General features: G+C 40.9%; 1 long non-coding RNA gene across 1 annotated transcript; it reads left to right on the top strand.

Moving 5' to 3' along the window:
* Positions 1 to 5,744: 5,744 nt before the first annotated feature.
* LOC117532080 lies at positions 5,745 to 22,083 on the top strand. The gene is made up of 3 exons (XR_004566780.1): positions 5,745 to 5,755; positions 13,204 to 13,205; positions 21,770 to 22,083. It is a non-coding gene; the product is annotated as an uncharacterized LOC117532080 (long non-coding RNA).
* The last annotated feature ends 3,391 nt before the right edge of the window (positions 22,084 to 25,474 follow it).

The following is a 25,474-nucleotide window of genomic DNA, read 5'->3' as shown; positions in this document are numbered from 1 at the left end:
CCGGCCTCTTCTGAATCTTCTCTGTTCTCTCACAACTTCCTGGGTGAATTAAGCCTTAAATTAGGATGTTTTCAGGTCGAAACAGGCCGACGACGGCGCCTGGAAGCGCTGCGCGATGTCCCGCTCCATGGGAAGTCCTTACACCGACAAAAACAATCAATCAATTTTCAATCAATTCAATCAATTTTTTTTTTTTATATAGTGCCAAATCACAACAAACAGTTGCCCCAAGGCGCTTTATATTGTAAGGCAAGGCCATACAATAATTATGTAAAACCCCAACGGTCAAAACGACCCCCTGTGAGCAAGCACTTGGCGACAGTGAGAAGGAAAAACTCCCTTTTAACAGGAAGAAACCTCCAGCAGAACCAGGCTAAGGGAGGGGCAGTCTTCTGCTGGGACTGGTTAGGGCTGAGGGAGAGAACCAGGAAGAAGACATGCTGTGGAGGGGAGCAGAGATCGATCACTAATGATTAAATGCAGAGTGGTGCATACAGAGCAAAAAGAGAAAGAAACAGTGCATCATGGGAACCCCCCAGCAGTCTACGTCTATAGCAGCATAACTAAGGGATGGCTCAGGGTCACCTGATCCAGCCCTAACTATAAGCTTTAGCAAAAGGAAAGTTTTAAGCCTAATCTTAAAAGTAGAGAGGGTGTCTGTCTCCCTGATCTGAATTGGGAGCTGGTTCCACAGGAGAGGAGCCTGAAAGCTGAAGGCTCTGCCTCCCATTCTACTCTTACAAACCCTAGGAACTACAAGTAAGCCTGCAGTCTGAGAGCGAAGCGCTCTATTGGGGTGATATGGTACTACGAGGTCCCTAAGATAAGATGGGACCTGATTATTCAAAACCTTATAAGTAAGAAGAAGAATTTTAAATTCTATTCTAGAATTAACAGGAAGCCAATGAAGAGAGGCCAATATGGGTGAGATATGCTCTCTCCTTCTAGTGCCCGTTAGTACTCTAGCTGCAGCATTTTGAATTAACTGAAGGCTTTTTAGGGAACTTTTAGGACAACCTGATAATAATGAATTACAATAGTCCAGCCTAGAGGAAATAAATGCATGAATTAGTTTTTCAGCATCACTCTGAGACAAGACCTTTCTAATTTTAGAGATATTGCGTAAATGCAAAAAAGCAGTCCTACATATTTGTTTAATATGCGCTTTGAATGACATATCCTGATAAAAAATGACTCCAAGATTTCTCACAGTATTACTAGAGGTCAGGGTAATGCCATCCAGAGTAAGAATCTGGTTAGACACCATGTTTCTAAGATTTGTGGGGCCAAGTACAATAACTTCAGTTTTATCTGAGTTTAAAAGCAGGAAATTAGAGGTCATCCATGTCTTTATGTCTGTAAGACAATCCTGCAGTTTAGCTAATTGGTGTGTGTCCTCTGGCTTCATGGATAGATAAAGCTGGGTATCATCTGCGTAACAATGAAAATTTAAGCAATACCATCTAATAATACTGCCTAAGGGAAGCATGTATAAAGTGAATAAAATTGGTCCTAGCACAGAACCTTGTGGAACTCCATAATTAACTTTAGTCTGTGAAGAAGATTCCCCATTTACATGAACAAATTGTAATCTATTAGACAAATATGATTCAAACCACCGCAGCGCAGTGCCTTTAATACCTATGGCATGCTCTAATCTCTGTAATAAAATTTTATGGTCAACAGTATCAAAAGCAGCACTGAGGTGTAACAGAACAAGCACAGAGATGAGTCCACTGTCCGAGGCCATAAGAAGATCATTTGTAACCTTCACTAATGCTGTTTCTGTACTATGATGAATTCTAAAACCTGACTGAAACTCTCAAATAGACCATTCCTCTGCAGATGATCAGTTAGCTGTTTTACAACTACCCTTTCAAGAATTTTGAGAGAAAAGGAAGGTTGGAGATGGCCTATAATTAGCTAAGATAGCTGGGTCAAGTGATGGCTTTTTAAGTAATGGTTTAATTACTGCCACCTTAAAAGCCTGTGGTACATAGCCAACTAACAAAGATAGATTGATCATATTTAAGATCGAAGCATTAAATAATGGTAGGGCTTCCTTGAGCAGCCTGGTAGGAATGGGGTCTAATAAACATGTTGATGGTTTGGATGAAGTAACTAATGAAAATAACTCAGACAGAACAATCGGAGAGAAAGAGTCTAACCAAATACCGGCATCACTGAAAGCAGCCAAAGATAACGATACGTCTTTGGGATGGTTATGAGTAATTTTTTTCTCTAATAGTTAAAATTTTGTTAGCAAAGAAAGTCATGAAGTCATTACTAGTTAAAGTTAATGGAATACTCAGCCCAATAGAGCTCTGACTCTGTCAGCCTGGCTACAGTGCTGAAAAGAAACCTGGGGTTGTTCTTATTTTCTTCAATTAGTGATGAGTAGAAAGATGTCCTAGCTTTACGGAGGGCTTTTTTATAGAGCAACAGACTCTTTTTCTAGGCTAAGTGAAGATCTTCTAAATTAGTGAGACGCCATTTCCTCTCCAACTTACGGGTTATCTGCTTTAAGCTACGAGTTTGTGAGTTATACCACGGAGTCAGGCACTTCTGATTTAAAGCTCTCTTTTTCAGAGGAGCTACAGCATCCAAAGTTGTCTTCAATGAGGACACCCCATAATCTCTCATCAGCCGTTAAACTTTTCACCGAAAACCAGCTTAATTTCTCGAATAGTGTCCACTTGGATATTCCTCACAGGTCCAGAAAAAATTTTGATAAAGCAACGCGCGCCGTCTCGAGCAGCGTGTGAAACAAAGGAATTCAGCCGAGAGGGCGGGACCACATCTCACTCAAGGCCTGCCCACAGGGAAATGACATCACTGACACGCGTGAAAAAACTCACGCATGCGCACGAGGGTTCAAGCATGATTGGTGTAATCGCACGTCATTCAAATCCATATAGTTTTTTTAAAAAATAAAAAGGTAGGATACTTTTCTGATAGACCTCGTATATAAATATATATATATATATATATATATATATATATATATATATATATATATATATATATATATATATATATATATATATATATATATATATATATATATATATATATATATATACATATATACACACACTGCTGTGAAAAAGTTAGTGCCCCGTGAGCTTTAACATGTTTGAAATTTTTTTTAGGACATCAAGAAACAAAACAAAAATCCAGGCCTTTTATATTAAAGTTTCTAATTCCTTAAAACTCAGTGAAAAGTAATCTCTACATTATGAATTAAAATAAATGAAAATCTAAAAGCCAAAATGATGGTGTGAATATGTAAGTGTACCCTCGAGTATAACACATATAAACCATCACTTTTACATCCAGTCTTCTTCAGACAAGTCAGGGAATGGACACATGAACATTTCCAAGACACTGATTACATCTTGGATTTACACCAATTATGAAGAAATACAAACAGTATAGTACTCTATGGTAAATCTGTGTGGAGCAGACAGTTCTCAAAAACTAAGGGACCGTGCAAGAAGAAAAGTGAGAAAAGCCACCAAGACACCTAGACAACCGTGAAGACGTTATAGGCTTCTGTGGCTACAGCTGGAGAAAGTGTGTATAGTGCAAGTTTGAAATTTTACATCACCAGTTATACAGTTTCATGATTAAGTGGTATAGAGAAAACATGAAAGTTCAGCTACAATTTGCCAGAAGGCACATCGGAGATGCAAGCCTAGATTTGATCTGAGTTTTTTGAAAGAAAATTCTTCTCTGCTCCACTCCACTCCACTATGATGCTATGAGTGGTGATGCAAAACACCCTCCTTCCATCTGGATTCCCTCTAGTTTGTAGTCTCTGCGCAGGTAGAGTGGAGAAGTTGTGTATTTATGTGGAAAGCATGACCTAATTGAGAGGTGAGGAGGTTTTATCAGAGCTTTTTACTTCACACCATCCTCAGAAAGAGATTTCAGGCATATTTGGGGGAAGGGGGAAAAAAGCAGTAGTATTTTTTCTAACGAGTCACACATCTGCAGCTGTGTTTTTAGTTTAACCACAACAAAGACACTTACAGAGTGGCACAAAGTTTGAAAGAATTGTTTAAAAATATGTTTGTAAACTCTGCTCTTTGCTCTGTGTCCTCATGCTTTGAGACCCCGACGGGAACTCTTTTCAACTCGGACCTGCTGCACAAAACAGCAGACTGACAGCTCGCAGCATAAAACGGTGATGTAAATACAAGGAGTGATTACAGGTGCATCTACCAAATGTGTTACACTGATACTTCGATAATACTGTGATCCTGTAGAGAACCCGAACAGGCGCCAGTATGAAAATTGTGGCAAAAGTGGGCAAAGTGGCTGGTTCATCCAAACCCCCCTGGCTACGAGCCAGTTATTATGAACTGGCTTGCTGTTTCCTGCCATCAATGTTATGTATTTACAGAAGAATCAACCGCAGAGGGGAAGACTGTATGCTAGCAATAACGCTTAAAAATATCGGCATTTCAGCAAGGGAGTGCACAGCCAAAACAAAGGGCGCGGCATCCTATTTCCCGGTTTAAAAACCCCTGCAAGTAAGCAGTAATTGTTGCTGACTAACGACATTAATTGACACAGTGTTTAAGCAAAATGGCTCTTATTCATTTCCTTAAAACTTCAGCTTAAGCACACTTGGATCAAATAAAGTTTGCTGAGTGTGTTGTGCAGACAGCTTAGCTGATTTAGGCTTTTCTCTGGCAGTAGAGTCTCAAAGCTGTTCACATTCTTCACCGTAATTAGTTTGCAGGTGGTGAAAGAAGTTCACTGTCAAGCTGTTTTTAAACAGCAACAGGTTTCCAACACATTTTGCACACTGCAGTCTTTTGAGCGACATCTGTCTTTTCAAATCCAAACCACTTTCACAGTAGTGAGGTTGATCCACAACGAGGAACTAAACTATACAAAGTAGATTACAAGCATGGAGGTGTCTTCATGTTGCCTCCTTTGTCCAATCATTTTTTAACTTCAGTTATGCTAAGGGCTAACCTGTGTTGCTGTGACACTAGTTGCTAATGAGAGATGTAACTGAATCTTTGCTCCGCTACAATATTGCCAGATACAACTAATGCTTTCCAGTCCAAAGGCTCTTCAAAAGCCACCCAATCTGGCAACATTGTTCTGATGCAAACAGTGACTTAAACACTCCATAACATCTGACTGTACATGAATAAAGCAACAATCACAACATTACTGTTAAAGATATATGTGTCGCACACCTCTACAACCAACTACATACTTGTGCTTATCCTAATCAAATATTCTGAAACTAGATTTTACCACTGACGCCCCCCCACACACCCCACTATCAAAAAAACAATGTTCCTGGTGCCCTACATTATAGTGCTGTAATAACTAAAAAGAAACCCATATGTGCATTAAATGCCAAAAGAACCTCTCAAACATAATCAAAGGAACATATTGAGATGATCTTAATTTGAAGCACAAGCATTTGGAAAATTAAAGCCTGGTGTTTTCAGCTATCAAAACAAAAAAGAAAAACCACAAGTTTCAACTGCTGCGGCATCTCTGGCCTGCTTTGATGTGAGTGAAGTCCCGAGGGGCCAAGGCATCAAATAATCATAGTTACTGCAAAGTCTGAGACCAAGAGGGAAACAGGAAACTGAGGGGACAAGGCCGCTGTCTAGCTCTAAAGGAAAGACGGGAAGGATAAACCACCAATCCGTGATGACAGACCATGGTTGTTAAGAAAAACATCTATGACAAGTCGAAGACAATCACCCTGTACCCTGTTGTTGTAAAGAAACAGGCCACCATCAAACAAGCAGAATAGTGGCATCATCATCACAAACTTCAGAACCCAACAAGTTGCACAAGTGGTTCTAAAAAATTAGATTCACATTCAGAAGCCTTTAAAACATTGATATTTGCTTCTGCCGTTTGCAAAGAACCAAACATACTGTGTATACTGTATGTCTGACAAAAGTGAGATGACATGGACAGACAACTCTAACACAAGGGTTCCGCATGGAGGCTTTTTCGCTAACACAGACAGCCAATATTTTATAACTACATACAAAAGTGGCTACAGCTGTGGTCAGAAAAGCTGCCACTAGTTTTAAAGTACAAGAACACAGAGATCTCTCTGATTGCTATGCTGAATACCAAAACCAATCCATCTTTAGTCTACAACCCCTGGCAAAAATTATGGAATCACCGGCCTCAGAGGATGTTCATTCAGTTGTTTAATTTTGTAGAAAAAAAGCAGATCACAGACATGACACAAAACTAAAGTCATTTCAAATGGCAACTTTCTGGCTTTAAGAAACACTATAAGAAATCAAGAAAAAAAGATTGTGGCAGTCAGTAACGGTTATTTTTTTTAGACCAAGCAGAGGGAAAAAATATGGAATCACTCAATTCTGAGGAAAAAATTATGGAATCACCCTGTAAATTTTCATCCCCCAAATTAACACCTGCATCAAATCAGATCTGCTCATTGACACTGACCCTATGCCATGACATTGACCCTATGTGTCTTTTTGCAAGGAATGTTTTTGCAGTTTTTGCTCTATGGCAAGATGCATTATCATCTTGAAAAATGATTTCATCATCCCCAAACATCCTTTCAATTGTCCAAAATATCAACATAAACTTGTGCATTTATTGATGATGTAATGACAGCCATCTCCCCAGTGCCTTTACCTAACATGCAGCCCCATATCATCAATGACTGTGGAAATTTACATGTTCTCTTCAGGCAGTCATCTTTATAAATCTCATTGGAAAGGCACCAAACAAAAGTTCCAGCATCATTACCTTGCCCAATGCAGATTCGAGATTCATCACTGAATATGACTTTCATCCAGTCATCCACGGTCCACAATTGCTTTTCCTTAGCCCATTGTAACCTTGATTTTTTTCTGTTTAGGTGTTAATGATGCCTTTCGTTTAGCTTTTCTGTATGTAAATCCCATTTCCTTTAGGCGGTTTCTTACAGTTCGGTCACAGACGTTGACTCCAGTTTCCTCCCATTCGTTCCTCATTTGTTTTGTTGTACATTTTTCGATTTTTGAGACATATTGCTTTACGTTTTCTGTCTTGACGCTTTGTCTTCCTTGGTCTACCAGTATGTTTGCCTTTAACAACCTTCCCATGTTGTTTGTATTTGGTCCAGAGTTTAGACACAGCTGACTGTGAACAACCAACATCTTTTGCAACATTGCGTGATGATTTACTCTCTTTTAAGAGTTTGGTAATCCTCTCCTTTGTTTCAATTGACATCTCTCGTGTTGGAGCCATGATTCATGTCAGTCCACTTGGTGCAACAGCTCTCCAAGGTGTGTTCACTCCTTTTTAGATGCAGACTAACGAGCAGATCTGATATGATGCAGGTGTTAGTTTTGGGGATAAAAATTTACAGGGTGATTCCATAATTTTTTCCTCAGAATTGAGTAATTCCATATTTTTTTCCTCTGCTTGGTCTAAAAAAGTAACCGTTACTGACTGCCACAATCTTTTTTTCTTGATTTCTTATAGTGTTTCTTAAAGCCAGAAAGTTGCCATTTGAAATGACTTTAGTTTTGTGTCATGTCTGTGATCTGCTTTTTTTCTACAAAATTAAACAACTGAATGAACATCCTCTGAGGCCGGTGATTCCATAATTTTTGCCAGGGGTTGTATAAGTTTAAAGAGATGTTCTTCCTCTTGATGCAATACTTAAAATACATCTGATTTTAAGTGTTTTCATAAAAAAAAAAAAAAAAAAGCGATATAGACTTGTGTGCTCCATAACTGTTGAGATAATGCCAAGTATCTGTGATTTTAGGAGACTCAGAATATTTGCTTATATGTGCTTAATATGCTTCTTGTGAAGGTCATTAAGTAAAGCATACTGAGCCCTACAAATTCCAGTAACTAGGAATGGATATCATTAGGATTTCAGTGGGACCGATATCAGTACAGGCAGTCCCTACCTATACCAATGCTTATAGCAATACAAGTATTTTCAACTACCAAAATTATTAATTTAGGCAGAATGAAATGAGTAGACAGCAGGCACTATATCAACACTGTGACATTTTTGCAGTATTCCAGTATAAAAAAAAAGAAAAATGGAGACCAATCCTAATGAGTACGCAGTAACATGAGGTGTTTTGCTTGTGAAAGGATACAAAATTATGTTCATGTTTAAGATATTACAATTTATAGGCAGTGGTTTGTCATGTAGCAGATATTTGTAAATAACCATCATGTGCACGGTGTCCATTTTAGAAACGAACCAGTTCCATATCACTGATCCAAAAATTTATAGGGGCTGCCTTCTATGTGTTGCAAACCATGTCACTTGCCAAAGAGGGAATGTGATGTACATTTTGCCATTTTATATGTTTGGATTGATCACAAAAGGAAAAAAGGAGAAGAAATAAAAAGGTGAGCAATAGAATTGTAACTGGCAGCATGTGAATTCCAGTGCGGTTATTAACACTCTGTGGAGACATTTTAATTTTTCATGATCCAATATCATCCTCAAACAAGCTGCAACAGTGTGAAAGAAACTTTTAGTAACTTTTATACTTTTATTAGATATAACTTAACCACAAAACATGTTTAAAGTCTTTCGGTCTGTTTTTCGGAAAGTATTAACCAATTGAGGCTTTTCAGGTTTCAAATCCCGCAAAACCTCGGAGAGGTCGCCGCTCTGCAAGATCACAGTAACATTGAGAACTGCATTGATATGCTCTGATCACACTTCACTTTAACCGCAGCACACGGACAACACAATTAACATCGCAACATAAAACTATTTTTATATTGTGCCTAAAACTCTTGTGAATATATTCTCTGGGTTTTTAGATGTTGTTACTGCGTTTATTTATGTAAACATGCGAGAATCACAGGCTGTCTCTCCGTTATTTTCAATGGGAGCTGCTGTGAGCTCCGCTCGCTTCCTGATCATGTCGTTCTGGGAGAAAGTGAAGTTTGCTCTTTAACGTCTTGATTATTGTTCTTTAAAACATTGTTTGTCCTCTTTGTTCCAGACTAATATATATAATATGTCTGAAATTCGGTTTGCGCTTATTAAATTCCACGCAGATTAAACATAGCAGACACAGATTTTTTTGTTATAATTGTTTTAGCAAGTTTTCAGGGTATCATGCAGCAGTCTCTTATTAACGTGATGAAAAGCATTAAAAAAATGACATTTTTGTAGTATAATATTCATTTACAATTGTCATCGTGTGGATTTTCTATGTTGTTTTGACTGCAGAGACTCTCTTGCATGCAAGGGATTATGGGATACGTGAAAACCCAGAATACTATCTTAGCCCCATATCTGTTAATATTAGAATGCTACATTTCAAACTTTATGCTTTTTTCCAGTGTGTGCATCCTCCACACATTTTGGTTCTGACCAATTAAGAACAGGGTTTCATAAAACGATCTTATCTCTCAGTCTGATAAATTTACTTAGTCAGCTACAGTTAGTTGCCCAACATTATCAATCTATTCACTGTTTCACATCGACGGTTAAACATGGAGATTAGCCATCTTACCTTAGTCGACAGTTTTCACGGGCATAATGGCCTTGCGCGTGCCATTGCCAAGAGACAGCTCCAATGCATGACTGTTTTGTTTACTTCCAGGTTGGTCATTGTCATGAACTATCCAAGCCTTTGTTTCATTAACTGGCTTTATTAACATTTACGGACCCATACGAACAGCAGAATGATGTGCTTAGCTCTTAGCCTAGCAGTTTCACTTTTCAGTTTCTTCTTCTACACTTCCGTCAAGCCTTTTTGTGCATACAACTTTGCTCATTGTAACAATGATACCCGGTGGCACATGTGAGAACTGTCACAAACACATCATGACAGTCGTCTGTTGCAACCATGACCAAAAGCAGAGGAAGCTCTCCTTTTGAAGGAATACGGGTGAGTGTTCTAGCAAGTGGTGTTACATGATAGCCCCCGTTTTTTGAGGTAAGACACTGACGTTTTGTAGACTAAAATAAGCTTAGCCTCCTCTGTACCAGGCTAAAACCTTAGTCGGGTAATGTGAAGCTTTATCTGACTAAAAGTTTTGTGCAATGACTAATGTAAAAAAAAAAAAAAAAATCAGTAAACTAAGTGAGTTTATTCAACTAAACAAGATTAGATTTCTTTATGAAACCAGGCCCAGATTCCATTTTAACATCCACTTTATCCATCCCCATACATAGCCTACATTTAGTATGAGGAGCAATTAAAAAAAGAAAAATCAATTTATTGACTTAATGAACATATATATATATATATATATATGCTTAATGTCATTCTTCTGATAGAATAGAATAGAGACTTTATTGTGATTGTACATATACATACATACAATGAAATTTGTCCTCTACATTTAACCCATCATACTTACAGTTAGACACAATCCAACCACTAGGAGCAGTGGGCCAGTATCACAGATATGCATGTCCATGTTAAATGTTCTAAGCAACATAACCATGCAAGTCCTCAGGCACACACACACACACACACACACACACACACACACACACACACACACACACACACACACACACACACACACCACACACACACACACACACACACACACACACACACACACCACACACACACACACACACACACACACACCTCTTCCTGTTTTCAAAGCAATTGGAAACTCAAAGACACAAGGTTTAGGATTTACTGTACATCTGTGCCCTTTTATGTTTGTGGCCTTGCAGGATGAGAACTATCTCAGTGCAGCTGCAGCAAAGAGCTCACAAGGACCAGCCTTCATGCTCCCACATGCAGCAAAACTGAAAACAATATCCACAACTCAGACACTTAGTGCTAAAAGCACTTCTTATAGGCATTGAGATATGTGGCCTGTGAACACCAGAAACCCGCCTTGAGGAAAGAAGAGGAAAAAAAAGAAAAAGAAAGAGAGAGAGAGAAGCCCAGCTATCTGAATTTTGTGATGGTGGTACGTACTACTACAGCAACACACACACAAAAAAGAAAAAAAAAAAAACTCAAATGTTCCACATGCAAGCCAAGTACAACATGGGCACACACCAAGCCTTTGTCTTCGAACATCAAAACTGGTTTGAGTAGTTGCTCGATATATAATGCTGACATTTATACCAGTTTATGTGCTCCTAAAATACTCAAGAAGGAAATGAAAATTATAAGAGGGAAGTGGGTCGGGTTTAAAACACACACAATCCAGGCCCAAACTTGGCCATGGGAACCATCTACTCCTGTACAAGGTCTGTTCTGTTTGTTGGCTTGTGTCAGTTACAGACAACACATCCCATCTGGTTGCACGGAAGATCACTGTCATTCATCCCGCCGACAACCAGCAGCTTTGAATACAAAAGAGCAAAACTGGGTCACAAGTATTCTTACTGAAAACATCTTCGAAATATATAAATATGTTGTACTGTTTCAAAAAATATTTTGTGACTACACAAATTGACACCTACTTAATCAAAAGGCACACTGACTAAAATTCACATTATATATATCAATCAATCAATCAATTTTTTTTATATAGCGCCAAATCACAACAAACAGTTGCCCCAAGGCGCTTTATATTGTAAGGCAAGGCCATACAATAATTATGTAAAACCCCAACGGTCAAAACGACCCCCTGTGAGCAAGCACTTGGCTACAGTGGGAAGGAAAAACTCCCTTTTAACAGGAAGAAACCTCCAGCAGAACCAGGCTCAGGGAGGGGCAGTCTTCTGCTGGGACTGGTTGGGGCTGAGGGAGAGAACCAGGAAAAAGATATGCTGTGGAGGGGAGCAGAGATCGATCACTAGTGATTAAATGCAGAGTGGTGCATACAGAGCAAAAAGAGAAAGAAACAGTGCATCATGGGAACCCCCCAGCAGTCTACGTCTATAGCAGCATAACTAAGGGATGGTTCAGGGTCACCTGATCCAGCCCTAACTATAAGCTTTAGCAAAAAGGAAAGTTTTAAGCCTAATCTTAAAAGTAGAGAGGGTGTCTGTCTCCCTGATCTGAATTGGGAGCTGGTTCCACAGGAGAGGAGCCTGAAAGCTGAAGGCTCTGCCTCCCATTCTACTCTTACAAACCCTAGGAACTACAAGTAAGCCTGCAGTCTGAGAGCGAAGCGCTCTATTGGGGTGATATGGTACTACGAGGTCCCTAAGATAAGATGGGACCTGATTATTCAAAACCTTATAAGTAAGAGAAGAAGAATTTTAAATTCTATTCTAGAATTAACAGGAAGCCAATGAAGAGAGGCCAATATGGGTGAGATATGCTCTCTCCTTCTAGTCCCCGTTAGTTCTCTAGCTGCAGCATTTTGAATTAACTGAAGGCTTTTTAGGGAACTTTTAGGACAACCTGATAATAATGAATTACAATAGTCCAGCCTAGAGGAAATAAATGCATGAATTAGTTTTTCAGCATCACTCTGAGACAAGACCTTTCTAATTTTAGAGATATTGCGTAAATGCAAAAAAGCAGTCCTACATATTTGTTTAATATGTGCTTTGAATGACATATCCTGATCAAAAATGACTCCAAGATTTCTCACAGTAATACTAGAGGTCAGGGTAATGCCATCCAGAGTAAGGATCTGGTTAGACACCATGTTTCTAAGATTTGTGGGGCCAAGTACAACAACTTCAGTTTTATCTGAGTTTAAAAGCAGGAAATTAGAGGTCATCCATGTCTTTATGTCTGTAAGACAATCCTGCAGTTTAGCCAATTGGTGTGTGTCCTCTGGCTTCATGGATAGATAAAGCTGGGTATCATCTGCGTAACAATGAAAATTTAAGCAATACCGTCTAATAATACTGCCTAAGGGAAGCATGTATAAAGTGAATAAAATTGGTCCTAGCACAGAACCTTGTGGAACTCCATAATTAACTTTAGTCTGTGAAGAAGATTCCCCATTTACATGAACAAATTGTAATCTATTAGACAAATATGATTCAAACCACCGCAGCGCAGTGCCTTTAATACCTATGGCATATATATATATACACACACACACACACACACACACGAGGTCTGTCAATAAAGTATAGGTCCTTTTTATTTTTTTCAAAAACTATATGGATTTCATTCATATGTTTTTACGTCAGACATGCTTGAACCCTCGTGCGCATGCGTGAGTTTTTCCACGCCTGTCGGTGACGTCATTCGCCTGTGAGCACTCCTTGTGGGAGGAGTCGTCCAGCCCCTCGACAGAATTCCTTTGTCTGAGAAGTTGCTGAGAGACTGGCGCTTTGTTTGATCAAAATTTTTTCTAAACCTGTGAGACACATCGAAGTGGACACGGTTCGAAAAATTAAGCTGGTTTTCGGTGAAAATTTTAACGGCTGATGAGAGATTTTGAGGTGATACTGTCGCTTTAAGGACTTCCCACGCAGTGGGACGTCGCGCAGCGCTCCCAGGCGCAGTCGTCAGCCTGTTTCAAGCTGAAAACCTCCACATTTCAGGCTCTATTGATCCAGGACATCGTGAGAGAACAGAGAAGTTTCAGAAGAAGTCGGTTTCAGCATTTTATCCAGATATTCCACTGTTAAAGGAGATTTTTTTAATGAAAGACGTGCGGACGGATTGCAGCGTCGGCTCGCAGCCGCTGCGATGCTCCGCCACAGGAAAAACACCTCTGTTGGAAGCCTTAAGGACAAGTTGGAACATGTCCAGCTGTTAAACAATTTCTCATATACTCACTCCACTGAAAGCCATCAAAAGCCGCCTGGATTTTACAAATGGTTATCAACACGGAGGTGTTTTTCCTGTGCCGCCGCACCGCGCCGGCTGCGTCCCGACGCGCGGACCCGTCCGCACGTCTTTCATTAAAAAAATCTCCTTTAACAGTAGAATATCCGGATAAAATGCTGAAACCGACTTCTTCTGAAACTTCTCTGTTCTCTCACGACGTCCTGGATCAATAGAGCCTGAAATGTGGAGGTTTTCAGCTTGAAACAGGCTGACGATGGCGCCTGGGACCGCTGCGCGACGTCTCGCTCTGTGGGAAGTCCTTAAAGCGACAGTATCACCTCAAAATCTCTCATCAGCCGTTAAAATTTTCACCGAAAACCAGCTTAATTTTTCGAACCGCGTCCACTTCAATGTGCCTCACAGGTTTAGAAGAAATTTTGATCAAACAAAGCGCCAGTCTCTCAGCAACTTCTCAGACAAAGGAATTCCGACGAGGGGCTGGACGACTCCTCCCACAAGGAGTGCTCACAGGCGAATGACGTCACCGACAGGCGTGGAAAAACTCACGCATGCGCATGAGGGTTCAAGTATGTCTGACGTAAAAACATATGAATGAAATCCATATAGTTTTTGAAAAAAATAAAAAGGACCTATACTTTATTGACAGCCCTCGTATATACGAGGTCTGTGATAAAACTAACGTACCTTTTTATTTTTTTCAAAAACTATATGGATTTGAATCACATGCGATTACATCAGACAACCTTGAACCCTCGTGCGCATGCATGAGTTTTTTCACGCCTGTCGGTTACGTCATTCGCCTGTGGGCTGGCTCTGAGTGAGGTGTGGTCCACCCCTCCCGTCAGAATCTCTTTGTCTGAGAACTTCCTGAGAGACTGGCGCTTTGCTTGATCAAAATTTTTTCAAAGGACTGTGAGGCACATCGAAGTGGACATCATTCGAGAAATTCAGCTGGTTTTCTGTGAAAATTTTAACGGCTGATGAGAGATTATGGACTGTTGCTGTCGCTTTAAAGACTGCCAACGGAGCGGGACGTCACAACGCGCCCTTAGCCGCCGCTGTCAGCCTGTTTCGAGCTGAAAGCTTCCAAATTTAAGCCTCTGTTGACCCAGGACGTCGTGACAGAACAGAGAACTTTCAGAAGAGGTCGGGATCAGCAGTTTATCTGGACATTCCACTGCTAAAGGAGATTTTATTAATGAAAGATGTGCGGACGGGTCCGCGCGTCGGGACGCAGCCGGCGGCGGCACAGGAAAAACACCTCCGTGTTGATAACCATTTGTAAAAACCAGGCGGCTTTTCAGTTGAGTGAGTATCTGAGAAATTGTTTAACAAGCTGGACATGTTCCAACTTGTCCTTAAGGCTTCCAACGGAGGTGTTTTTCCCGTGGCGGCGCCGGCTGCGTCTCAAAGCGCGGACCCGTCCGCACTTTCTTTCATTACAAAATCTCCTTTAACAGTGGAATGTCCGGATAAACAGCTGATCCCGACCTCTTCTGAAAGTTCTCTGTTCTGTCACGACGTCCTGGGTCAACAGAGACTTAAATTTGGACGCTTTCAGCTCGAAACAGGCAGACAGCAGCGGCTCAGGGCGCGTCGCGACATCCCGCTCCGTGGGCAGTCCTTAAAGCGACAGCAACAGTCCATAATCTTTCATCAGCCGTTAAAGTTTTCACAGAAAACCAGCTGAATTTCTCGAATGGTGTCCACTTCGATGTGCCTCACAGTCTTTGAAAAAATTTTGATCAAGCAAAGCGTCAGTCTCTCAGCAAGTTGTCAGACAAAGAGATTCCGACGGGAGGGGTGGACCACTCCTCACTCAAAGCCAGCCCACAGGCGAATGACGTAACCGAAAGGTGTGAAAAAACTCTCGCATGCCCATGAGAGTTCAAGCTTGTCTGATGTAATCGCACGTGATTCAAATCCATATAGTTTTTGAAAAAAATAAAAAGGTCCGATACTTTTCTAACAGACCTTGTATATATATATATATATATATATATATATATATATATATATATATATATACACACACACATATACACACACTCAACAAAAATATAAACGCAACACTTTTGGTTTTGCTCCCATTTTGTATGAGATGAACTCAAAGATCTAAAACTTTTTCCACATACACAATATCACCATTTCCCTCAAATATTGTTCACAAACCAGTCTAAATCTGTGATAGTGAGCACTTCTCCTTTGCTGAGATAATCCATCCCACCTCACAGGTGTGCCATATCAAGATGCTGATTAGACACCATGATTAGTGCACAGGTGTGCCTTAGACTGCCCACAATAAAAGGCCACTCTGAAAGGTGCAGTTTTATCACACAGCACAATGCCACAGATGTCGCAAGATTTGAGGGAGCGTGCAATTGGCATGCTGACAGCAGTAATGTCAACCAGAGCTGTTGCTCATGTATTGAATGTTCATTTCTCTACCATAAGCTGTCTCCAAAGGCATTTCAGAGAATTTGGCAGTACATCCAACCAGCCTCACAACCGCAGACCACGTGTAACCACACCAGCCGAGGACCTCCACATCCAGCATGTTCACCTCCAAGATCGTCTGAGACCAGCCACTCGGACAGCTGCTGAAACAATCAGTTTGCATAACCAAAGAATTTCTGCACAAACTGTCAGAAACCGTCTCAGGGAAGCTCATCTGCATGCTCGTCATCCTCATCGGGGTCTCGACCTGACTCCAGTTCGTCGTCGTAACCAACTTGAGTGGGCAAATGCTCACATTCGCTGGCGAATCCCAGTTCACACTGTCCAGGGCAGATGGCAGACAGCGTGTGTGGCGTCGTGTGGGTGAGCGGTTTTCTGATGTCAATGTTGTGGATCGAGTGGCCCATGGTGGCGGTGGGGTTATGGTATGGGCAGGCGTCTGTTATGGACGAAGAACACAGGTGCATTTTATTGATGGCATTTTGAATGCACAGAGATACCGTGACGAGATCCTGAGGCCCATTGTTGTGCCATACATCCAAGAACGTCACCTCATGTTGCAGCAGGATAATGCACGGCCCCATGTTGCAAGGATCTGTACACAATTCTTGGAAGCTGAAAATGTCCCAGTTCTTGCATGGCCGGCATACTCACCGGACATGTCACCCATTGAGCATGTTTGGGATGCTCTGGACCGGCGTATACGACAGCGTGTACCAGTTCCTGCCAATATCCAGCAACTTTGCACAGCCATTGAAGAGGAGTGGACCAACATTCCACAGGCCACAATTGACAACCTGATCAACTCTATGCGAAGGAGATGTGTTGCACTGCATGAGGCAAATGGTGGTCACACCAGATACTGACTGGTATCCCCCCCAATAAAACAAAACTGCACCTTTCAGAGTGGCCTTTTATTGTGGACAGTCTAAGGCACACCTGTGCACTAATCATGGTGTCTAATCAGCATCTTGATATGGCACACCTGTGAGGTGGGATGGATTATCTCAGCAAAGGAGAAGTGCTCACTATCACAGATTTAGACTGGTTTGTGAACAATATTTGAGGGAAATGGTGATATTGTGTATGTGGAAAAAGTTTTAGATCTTTGAGTTCATCTCATACAAAATGGGAGCAAAACCAAAAGTGTTGCGTTTATATTTTTGTTGTGTGTGTATATATATATATATATATATATATATATATATATATTTTTTTTTTTTTTTTTTTTTTTTTAATTTGTAAAAATGTGCATGACAAAGAGTGAAGTCATTACAAGTGCCTTCAGTATTTTCTACAGTACGTGTTAACCACTGGCCAGTCACAAGCAATACTTCCCCAAATGAATACAGAAGCAAAACCAAAAATATGTTCAGTTCAGAGCTTTTCTAAATGGAAGATAAACCCATGGATTACACGATGCCAGCCACTACAGCTAACTGTTCATAGATGCCACGGCCAACAACTAGGCAATAAACACAATTTTGAAGTAGCAGTCTCCCTTTGTTGTTTCAGGACATGATGGGGGTTGTTTAAGAGGAATGTGTTTGGAAAGTGCCACCACGGGAATGGGAGTGCAAAACAGCCCTCAGGTGATAAGATCATGACACCCACATTAACAGATAAAACGCTGAGCTGTCAAATCAATCACACAGTTAGGAAGAGGACACAAAGAAAGTATCATCTGACTGGTAAAAGACAAAACCAAAGCAGTGCAGGCATCTTACACAACATGCTTCTTCTCTCACATGGACAGTGAACTACAGATATCTATAGCTGTGGTGAGGGCCTGATTATTAATGAGAAAAAAAAACAGTATGTAGGCTCATACTAACTAAAGGCTTCAAGGCTATTTGTTTGATTTGAACTCATCTTATAGTGAGTGAAAAAGAAAGACATTATTTTTTGAGAGGAAAATGACTAGAATAAGAAACTTGTAATAGCAACAACACACTTGTCATGCATATACAATGATTTAAGAAGATGGTACCTTACAAAAATACAATTTGACAGATTTACATCTGATTGAACAACGATCTCCACAGATTCTGAAAAGGCTTGAAATTTATTTTGGTAATACTAGTCAGGTTCTCTCATTGTTGACATAATTCCTTAACCAATCTCAATGTGTCTTGTATAACAACATTATGACCAAGCTTGCTCCGGGAAAATGTGGGATGCCACAGGGTTCTGTATTAGGCCCTTTGCTATTCTGTTTTTACATGGCACCTATATGACCGATACTGTAAAGCTATGCATTTAGGTTTTACAGTTATGCTGATGACACTCAGCTTTAGATTTCAGTTTAATACAAGTAGCCTCTCTTAAAATAGGATTTTTTGGCATCAGTAAAGAACTGAGTATCCTGTATTTCATACTTTTAAAACAAGACTAAGATCACGGTAATTGGTTCCACGAGACACACGCACCAGTTTGAGCATCTCATGAATACATGTCATTCATCATAGTAAAACCCCTCGGCTGCACATCACAAAACATCTGTGTACTGAACTGCTTGGTACATATGCAACGATTTGGCGCACACAACTGTAGCAAGAATATACAGTCCAACTCTGCACAGCATGACTATACACACATGCATATTTATTTCAATGTCAAGTCAGGGTTTCCCCCAGATCTTGTTTTTTTTTCTGTTTTTAACCAGTTGTCATGTGTGAGTTTTTCCCCCAGATGGCACCCTCTGTTGTGTTCCACACCAACTGCTCCTCTCCACTCATCTTTGCCGCACACCTGGAGCGGATGAGTGGCTGATGAGTGACAGACTATATAAATTCTGACTTTCTGATCAGTAGTTGCCAGATTCTTGTATGGAATTCCATGAAGCCTGATTCTACAAGGAGCCATGCCAGATGCAGAATTTGCCAGATGCAGAATCTGGTGTGGCTCCTTATTTCTAAGAATAAAAATAAAAATGCTAAAAAAATATATAAAATATATGATTAAAAAAAAAAAGAATCTGGTGTGGCTCTAGGAGCCACACCAGATTCTCCCTAATGATCGATGATCCAGGACATTCCGTGAGACTCCTTAAGCCTAAGACTTCAAAGAGTCTTACCAGACGTTTCCCTGATCTAGACTGTTCAGTAGGACCGAGTCTGACTCAGTCACTTCTCCTTCAAGCCTGGCTTGGGATACTGCAGCTCCCTATTTTCACCGCCTGGAGGCGGACCATCTTTCTATTCTGCAGGCACCCCCAGCGGAGCAATTTTATTTTTATTCTTAGAAATAAATATATTTTCCTTTGTAACTGTTCCCTTGTCCTGCTCCCTAGCATTTGGGTCCATTGCCTGATACGGTCCGGGTCCGCCCGGACCTCTAACCGTAACATGCCACCAACATTTCAGAGAGTTGCATGGCTCCCTGCATGTTTTCTAACTCGCCCTGTTCCACTCCCAGGCAATTAACTATCAGGTGTGCTCAGCCAATCACAAGCTGGAAAACACCACTTAAAAAAATCAGGTGTGACTTGAGTAGGTACGCATGGAAAACATGCAGGGCAGGTGTCCAGGAACAGGGTTGGTGACCCCTGTCATAGACTCTTTTCCTCTCATTTCCTGCTTCTGCAGGACACAACATCAGCCTGCTCTCTGTGTGTGAGGTGATCAGAGGGGACAGTGAACCAGCCATTTGAAGCAAGCGACAGCATTATTCCATGTAGAAACTTCGAAAGCATGAATTAAATTTTTTTAATTTACCCTTTTCCTTCCTAAATATGAACCTAAAAGCAAAAGCGTACCGAGCTGCATTTTTATTTAGTCACTGTCCGCATATGAGATCAGCCTGCTGCATTCAAGCTTAGACAGACAACACCAACCACCAACTTATGACCAAAGTTGACATTTTATATGAAATAGTGCAAAATTTCCACAGATGAAATAGCTGCCAAATAGCGACACCACGTACAGTGATTTCAAATCTGTACACAGTGATGTTTTATGAGATGACATCATTTGTACAAAAATCAAACAAACTTAAAATGGACAAAATATTGAAGGTGGTCTGGCTCGACACGTCACGTGTCATGGAAACAAAACAAAATGGCATGCTGCACAGTAAATTTGTCTAACACAAATGACAAGAGATGTAATCCAATTTGTAAATATTTAATGAAAAAATAAAGTATACGTTTACACTTTGTCTCACAGCCCTAAAGTCCCTGATGCTTATCTCTGCTGCTCACAGATTAAAGCTACCTTAAGTTTTGAACAAACAAATAAAGCAAACACTATGACCATGGAATATTAATGGGTTTTTAACATTTTAAACATTATTTATGATCTTTGCATAACATCAAATAGCATGGATGTCTCATCCAGTGACACATATTTTTGGGCATGAAGACAGAATTCATCCTACTGGAAATGGTGAGTGATTTTGTTTTACATTTATTTACATTGGGAAACCCATTTCTAGCACCAAAATAGCATGTCCACATGAATAAAAGTGTATTGTCAATAAAGACTTTAAAATTCTGAAAAACTGAACTCGTACTGAACTGAACCGTGATGTCTAAACTGAAGTGTGAACTGAACAGTGACGTCTGTTTTCTGTAAGACCCCTAGTGTAAACATATGCCTGCTACCCTGAATCCAGTGAAAAAGCCACTAAAGATGTCCCCACAAACATTGCGACTACTGAATTTAGTTTACTGGAAACATTTTTACGAAGAACTAATGGAGCCACACAATAGTGGGAAATAGATGAGATAAAAATGCATGGGAAATAAAACAAAAATTAACAGTAGTAACACCGCCCATACAACGAGGAAAAACAATGAATGTCACATGACATACATTCCACCGATCAAGTGACAAGGTGTGTCATATAAATCAGTTTTAATGCTATGCCATCACAAGCACCCTTAATTAAAGACTAAAGTAAGAAACCTTCCATACGCTAACTTTCTTTTCATGCTCAACAAAGCACCGTTGTGGGAAGAAAAAAACCACAAGAGTGGGTCAACTGTTTTAGCAGCTTTTTAAAGCCTTCTTGCTCCACTGTTGCAATAGAGACCATATCTTTAGTGGAAGGTCATAGCGTATGCCCATGCCAATTAACCTTAGCTGCCTTGATGATGGTGAAGGCATAGAAGCTACCATGGTGAAACATATGGCCAGGTGGCACAAATCCTGCCAAGCAAAATTCAACAGTTCAAGGCTAGAGCAAGCAAGAAAGGAGACATTCTGAGAATACCAGCGAATCTAGTTCAGGTGCTTCTAAGAAGTTCACCCGGCAAACTGCAAAACATGAAGCAGTGACAAAAGATGTCTGTTTCTTCTGTGGGAAGGATGACAAAGAAGACACACTCCATAAGGGAGCCACTTTTGGTCTCAACGAAAAGGTTAGAAAATGTGCCAAAGAACTTCAAGACCAGGGCCTTCTTGTCAAACTCAGTGCTGGGGACTTGATAGCACAAGACGCAAAATACCACCTGCGTTGTTTAGTAGCAGTTTACAACAAAGCTACAGCCACACAGGAAGCAAGGAAAGGACAGCATAATAGAACTGACAACTTAAGTAAAGGCACTGCTCTCGCAGAGTTGCTGGCATACATTGATGAAGCGAGGATGGGTGAAGCTGTAGCTCCAGTGTTCAAGCTGGCAGACCTTGTTAAACTGTATTCTGCACAGCTTCAGCAGCTTGGCGTTCAGCAAGATACCCGTCCACACAGCACTGAACTTAAAAATCGCATTCTCGACCACTTCCCAGATCTGAAAGCCCACAAAGAAGGACGTGACATACTATTGGCCTTTGACAAAGACCTGGGAGCTGCTCTGCGTAAGCTCTGCAAAGAAGATTTTGATGATGAAGCCATCTGCCTGGCACAATCAGCTAAGATTGTGTGGCGAGCCATGTTCCAGCTGCAGGCAGGATTCACAGGCTCCTTTGATAAGGCATGTTAGGTCAATTCTGTACCGCAGTCACTGCTGGCAATCGGAGCAATGATCCTTGATGGTCCCGACATCCAGTCCCAGTCACAGTCAAGCAGTGGTGCACATTAAGCATCCCTCAGTGTTGCACAGCTTCTGCAGTACAACAGCTCTGCTCGACGACGGGCTGAGAGTACTGGTGTCCGCCACACCAAAGCAAGAGAAACACCACTGCCCATCTATGTTGGCCTCACTGTTCATGCCAGAACACGGAAGCATGACCAGGTGGAGACACTGTTTGACCTTGGGTTACCCATCTCCTATGACCGAGTGATGGCAATCTCCACAGCAATGGGTAACAGAGTGTGTGAGCAGTACCATCAAGACCAGTGTGTGTGTTCTCCCAATCTTCGCCAGGGGCTATTCACAACAGCAGCCCTTGATAACATAGACCACAATCCCAGCTCTATGACTGCAACAGAATCTGATCGCAGGGAACATTGCATCCTTGAAGAGACAGCACTTGCCTGAGTCCTACACCAATGTACGCCCACTGGAATTAAGGAGGAAGGATGCTTTATACACTTTATGTTCATGGTGTAGCATTAAAGGGTGTTATTTGGATGATTTGGGTTGTCTAATTAATAATGACTGTTTCATCATAAAAGAAATGTTCTTATGTCAACGCCCTTCTGGCAGCCATTTTGGAAAATGGCTGCCAAAGCTGACACAGGCTTTATTTCAAGTGGCTCCATAGCTATTTCCTTTACTAGTCCCATGGTCTAGACATGTGCCAAATTTTATGCTTCTATGTACAAACCCACAGTTTTTTCACCTATCTGCCTGACTATATTACTAATAACAATAATAATATTTTTCACAACTTTAATGTCTAATCACTATTACTCTTGCCTCACTTTTACTTTAATTCTCCACTAAGTGGAATTGATGAGCCAAATAAAAATCTTTACTTACCGTATTTGCTCTAAACCCTCCCTCTTGAATAAAAGCCCCGACTTGATTTTTTTGTCATATTGCATGTAGTGAAATTGTGAATTCCTGCGAGAACAGAATAAAATGAAAATTAAATAGTTATCCCTCATTGCCACAAAGTCTCCTCAAGTCTGTTCTGGTTTCCATGTTGCTTGTGCAGCCGCCGCAGTCCCTCATATTTCAGACCCTTCCCTTTAACGCGAACACCTGCCATTCCCCTTCACTAGGCAGCCGTTTTGCTGTTTTGGCCAGGGTTGCAAGCTTATCCTTGTTCCTGCACCATTCCCAAATGCATTTCCTATCAACTAGGAACATCTGAGTGGCATGGTGCTTCTTTCTCTTCTGCTTCTTTCACAACTTTTAGCTTGACTGCTGCCGAGTAAAAATGTTTGCACAGAGCCATTTTACGAGGTCTGTTAGAAAAGTATCCGACCTTATTATTTTTTTCCAAAAACCATATGGATTTGAATCACGTGTGATTGCGTCAGCCAAGCTATATATATGTATATATATATGTATGCTACTGCAGAAAAACATTTGTTTCGAGTCTGCGCTGCTTCTCTTGCATGCAACACGCATGTACGAGGGCTGTCAATAAAGTATAGGTCCTTTTTATTTTTTTTTCAAAAACTATATGGATTTCATTCATATGTTTTTACATCAGACATGCTTGAACCCTCGTGCGCATGCGTGAGTTTTTCCACGCCTGTCGGTGACGTCATTCGCCTGTGAGCACTCCTTGTGGGAGGAGTCGTCCAGCCCCTCATCGGAATTCCTTTGTCTGAGAAGTTGCTGAGAGACTGGCACTTTGTTTGATCAAATTTTTTCTAAACCTGTGAGACACATCGAAGTGGACACGGTTCGAAAAATTAAGCTGGTTTTCAGTGAAAATTTTAACGGCTGATGAGAGATTTTGAGGTGATACTGTCGCTTTAAGGACTTCTCACGGTGCGAGACGTCGCGCAGCGCTCTCAGGCGCCATCGTCAGCCTGTTTCAAGCTGAAAACCTCCACATTTCAGGCTCTATTGATCCAGGACATCGTGAGAGAACAGAGAAGTTTCAGAAGAAGTCGGTTTCAGCATTTTATCCGGATATTCCACTGTTAAAGGAGATTTTTTAATGGAAGACGTGCGGACGGGTCCGCGCGTCGGGACGCAGCCGGCACGGTGCGGCGGCACAGGAAAAACACCTCCGTGTTGATAACCATTTGTAAAATCCAGGCGGCTTTTGATGGCTTTCAGTGGAGTAAGTATATGAGAAATTGTTTAACAGCTGGACATGTTCCAACTTGTCCTTAAGGCTTCCAACGGAGGTGTTTTTCCTGTGGCGGAGCGTTGCGGCGGCTGTGAGCCGACGCTGCAATCCGCCCGCACGTCTTTCATTAAAAAAATCTCCTTTAACAGTGGACTATCCGGATAAAATGCTGAAACCAACTTCTTCTGAAACTTCTCTGTTCTCTCACGACGTCCTGGATCAATAGAGCCTGAAATGTGGAGGTTTTCAGCTTGAAACAGGCTGACGACGGCGCCTGAGAGCGCTGTGCGACGTCTCGCACCGTGGGAAGTCCTTAAAGCGACAGTATCACCTCAAAATCTCTCATCAGCCGTTAAAATTTTCACTGAAAACCAGCTTAATTTTTCGAACCGTGTCCACTTCGATGTGTCTCACAGGTTTAGAAAAAATTTGATCAAACAAAGCGCCAGTCTCTCAGCAACTTCTCAGACAAAGGAATTCCGACGAGGGGCTGGACGACTCCTCCCACAAGAAGTGCTCACAGGCAAATGACGCCACCGACAAAAACTCACGCATGCGCACGAGGGTTCAAGCATGTCTGACATAAAAACATATGAATGAAATCCATATAGTTTTTGAAAAAAATAAAAAGGACCTATACTTTATTGACAGACCTCGTACGTACGTACCGTAAGGCCGTACTGTGTATAGCATGCATGTATGTACACATATGCAAATGACTGTCAATAAATGCTCCCCTTCATGAAGATTTCAGGCCCCCGTAAATACGGTAATTTAACATTTCTGCATAACTAAAACAGAACATGAAGCACTGTTTTTTAAGCAATATATATACACAAGGACATGTGGGTCTTTTTGGGGTTCTAGCTTTAAAATCAGGTCAGTGAGGGTTAAAGAAGCCATAAATATGAACATGATGAAGGGTCTTTGGGTAAGTAAACTTACCAAACAAACATGTTGGATGTGACGTCAATTTGGTATACAGCAAAAGCAGAGTAAAGGTAAAAATGTGCATGAAAATACTAACACAACACACATTAAGCAGTATAGCTAAAGTATTAAAAAGCTGGGTTACACACTAACACTATAATTTCTGGATGTATTTAAATAAAATAAATAAAAACAGTGTTAAGCACATAAATGTATCAATATCATTGACACATAGAGCATAAGATGTCCAATGTATCTATT

The sequence above is a fragment of the Thalassophryne amazonica genome, chromosome 19 (assembly GCF_902500255.1).
Source record: "Thalassophryne amazonica chromosome 19, fThaAma1.1, whole genome shotgun sequence".
Classification (NCBI taxonomy): domain Eukaryota; kingdom Metazoa; phylum Chordata; class Actinopteri; order Batrachoidiformes; family Batrachoididae; genus Thalassophryne; species Thalassophryne amazonica.
Note: the sequence above shows the minus strand (reverse complement) of the source record. Positions and strands in the feature narration are given on the sequence as shown.